Here is a 3,870-nt window from a genome sequence, read left to right as displayed (position 1 = left end):
TCTTATCCTGTGTATATTATTCGTTGACTTGACAAGTCACACAAATTATTACTCCTATTCAAATCTCTCATGCTTGAATTCTTGTTGAGATGTGTCAAAGATACCAAATTTGATAGTATATCATGGGATTACATGTGTATGCTTTAAAGTGCTAGAAGGGCTACTTTTGTCAAAAAGATGATTGGCACACTACAACATCCATCAAATTGTAAGGTTTAAGAAGTTGTGGGGATCCCTCTATGTTAACCATAGATAGTTCACAAAATGCTCCGTCTTTCATGAAGAACAACTCTAGTTTTGGAATAGAATCTCCATGTGGAAGGTAAATGTACCTAAGGACTTAGAGTGCCAACCTTTTTTTTTCTTCTATAAGTAAGCCCAAAACACCTATCCATCGCTTGAATGATATACATCTGTAAGAAGCACTCCAATTTTTGGAAGAAATTTTTTGAGGAGATAAAGAGCTAACTTTTGCTCAGCTATAACATCTTGCTAGAGATAATCTACTATTCACTGAGAAGAGACAATAGTAGGTTTTTCTCACTTAGAGCATTTTGCTTGAGATACGCTGTACTATTAGTTAATGAAAGAGAGAAATAGGCTTTTCTCAGTTAGAGCGTTTTGCCTGGGATAGGTTCTACTATTAGTCAAGAGTTTTTCTGAAGATAGGTTCTACTAGTAGTTAAGTAGTGAGAAAAATAAGTTTGCTCAGTTAGACCATCTCACGTGAGGTAGGCTTTACTCTTAATTTGAGATCTAAGTAGAGAAAGTAGAGGTTTCTCTTGGTCAAAGGGGCGATCTCCTGAGAAAATATTGACTGCAATCATTCAATTTGATTTTTTCTACAAGCACATAATTCCACATATGAGTGCCAGATGTAATGGTACGTACTGCGTGGGATAGCATTTGACGTGATGCAAGTTTAGAGAGGAGAGCATTAATATTCTTATGGAGAGTTATTTCATTGATCAATGTTTCTAAGGACAAAAACTCTCCTTCAAGGGGAGTAATATTTCCACAAAGACAAGGGCAGGACTATGTTGGCACATGAGTCAATTGATCATCGAAGTGAAGTGGTCTCCTCAAGGTAGGCCAAGAGAAGGTAGGCTACGAGGTCTGTAGGAGGAGTATGGTTGGGTGGACAAAGGCATGTGTTAGTCCTTGGCCCTCAAAGTTCTCACCTAAAAATGTTGGCAAAAATGAAACTGAACAAGCTCCACCAAGGTATCAACTTGGTATCAAGGACTAAGTCCGAGAGGGAATAGGTCCATTCGAACTACTCCCCAAGTCAATTCAACTAGGTGTCATGCAATATGGACGTTTCCTTTTCCTATTGTAAATGTGACCTTTTACTAGCATAAATGGCACTATAATTAGTAGCCAACATGAACACCAATACCCACATGGAAGGTTACCCGTAGAAGGTTAGGGGATCGATGTTCACATATCAGTTATCACGGGAGCAATGACTCTCAACGTTGGTGGAGTAGAGCCATGTGAATACATGAATAGCCAAGGAACACAAACACACACATATGAGGAACAAGTATTTGATTTGGCTTTTCAGGTTTGACAGGTCGGATTACGAGGACGTAATTGGGAGTATATAAAGCGGGTGCTGTGAAGGCTGGAATAGTAGTGCCCGCAAAACTGTAAGCAGCAGTGAGCACATCGAGCAGCGTTTAGGGCTAGAACCCATCTTCATCATCAACAATGGCAATGGGGAGAGCGGCACTCTGCACAGGTATAAGAATATGGCTTCCTGTCACTCAATTATGTGGTTGATATAATTGAGTGAGTGCTTGAGTGCGTTATTATTCTACAAGTATACAAAAACGCACGTCTGTGTGCTATAGTCATATCATATGTCGTAATATTATTGATCTCCTTTTCTACCGCAGTGGCGATGGTGGCGGCGCTGCTGCTAAATATCATAGAGGGGACCTCCGTTGTGCAAGCAGCTACGCCCCGCAAGTGCAGGCTGCACGACCTCGTGCTGACCAACACTCCCGTGGCGACCGGGCTGTGCGAGTGGGAGCTCGTGAACAACTGCCCCTGTGAGGCCTTCAACATCATTGCAGCCTGCCAGGACCGGCGCTGGAACCAGAAGATCATCAGCCGCTTCGCCATGGAGGTGGACGTGCCCACCTTCGGCCACTGCACTGTCCTCCCCAACGTCAAAGTCCAACCCGCTTCTCCGGCCTCCGCTACGGACGCACCTACCCCTGCGCTGGCACTCTTCCGCTCTCCCTCGTCAATGTCGCCTTCGCCAACCCCTGCCTTTGATCATAGAGACTGGCCGGACGACTCGCTCCATCAACATACCTCTTTCTGATCCTTGAACGGACATTCCATTTTCACCATTCTTTCTTATCGGTGCTATTATTGGTCCAGAGTGAAAATTTCATTTGCCTACATAATTGTGAAACTCTCTCTCTCTCTCTCTCTCTCTCTCTCTCTAACTTAAAGTACTATATTACATTTTGTTACATGTTTACATCATGATGAGGAATTCCATCGTGTTATTCTGTTGAGGAACTGGCAGTGCCACACAATCCTCTAACAATCTATCTCGAATCATAGACCAAGGCAGTTGGAAACTGTGAAAGGTGTGTATCAAACAAAGCCGAGTTTCTAGCATTTCACAAAAAGGATAACACCCAAAGTCTCAGAGAAGCAATACATAAGTCTAAACGTGTAGAACCCGTTTGAATTGTTCCATAAAGCAGTCTATATTCAGAAACTTAGTCTTCCAATGCATCATACAAGTATCATACAAACATATCCACCAAGCATATATTGTAGGGAAGTTCCAAAATATGTGCTTCGTTGTCTCAAGGGGGCATTTTCCATCAGACATTCTCTTTTTGGCTAACAATAATTCACCATACATCAGATAGCTTCTTCAACCACCAACATTGATCTAGATTGAACTCGCAAATCTTGCTGCATCGTTCTCTATCTAAGGCTAAGGGATCAAGTGTAGATAGAAACGTTTGGTTGGGGAGGTGCATCAAGTTGTTGAAGTCTCTGGCAATGCTCAATCTCTAAATCTTTGATTAAATCTTGATTGCAACAAGAAACTTTCAAATTGTTGACATGTGTACACAACTATCCCCAAGTAATTTTGAGCCCATTTCCTAGTCTGAATCTTCTCTTAGCCACCATAAACGAAATAATATTTCTGTTAGAGTAACAATTTGATTGATTGGGCTTAACCCTCTCATGCTTTTTTTCCCAAGTAAACAGCGGGTGGTTTTTTAAACCCAAAGCTCCAACAACAAGACTCATACCCTAAGGGATTACCTGTATATCTGACTCTACCATCCCAAATCAACAAAGCCCATAGATTTTTTCAAGGCTTAACCATCATAATAGCAGTATTTCCACACAATTGAACATGAGTAGCACAAAACAATTTGTCCCATGCAAACATATCCCAAACACCATGAAAGTACATAACAAAATTATCCATCAATTTGTTTCAGTAAGGTTTCCCTACTAGCAAGCATGTGCATTTGCAAATGAAGGATACCCAATCCTCCCAAGTGAATAGGCAAGGCCAAATGCTTCCAGGGAGCCAAGCTACAACAGAAGATCCCCATAAAATCTCAGTTTTTTTGATGTAAATCTCGCAACTGGTCAAGTATCAAAGGGAAGAAAACAAAATATATAGAGGAAATCCAAATAGCCTGCACAATCCTTCACCTAACATGAATTGACCATTTAGTACAATGCCACAACCCATTTTGGTTTGGATTATATCCCCCATTGTGTCAACTATTTTGCAGATACATCAACTCCTAGAGGATAACCAAGGTTCCTGAATACATTTTCCCTAAGAATTCCCTTTGCTTGCCAAATCAAGCT

General features: G+C 41.3%; 1 pseudogene; it reads left to right on the top strand.

The window, feature by feature from the left end:
- Positions 1 to 1,906: 1,906 nt before the first annotated feature.
- On the top strand, positions 1,907 to 2,342 carry LOC147428002 (uncharacterized; annotated as a pseudogene).
- Positions 2,343 to 3,870: the final 1,528 nt, after the last annotated feature.

This window comes from Adiantum capillus-veneris, chromosome 23 (assembly GCF_014529385.1).
Source record: "Adiantum capillus-veneris isolate H3 chromosome 23, ASM1452938v2, whole genome shotgun sequence".
Classification (NCBI taxonomy): Eukaryota; Viridiplantae; Streptophyta; class Polypodiopsida; order Polypodiales; family Pteridaceae; genus Adiantum; species Adiantum capillus-veneris.
The sequence above is the reverse complement of the archived record's forward strand: the minus strand, read 5'-3'. Positions and strand labels throughout refer to the sequence as shown.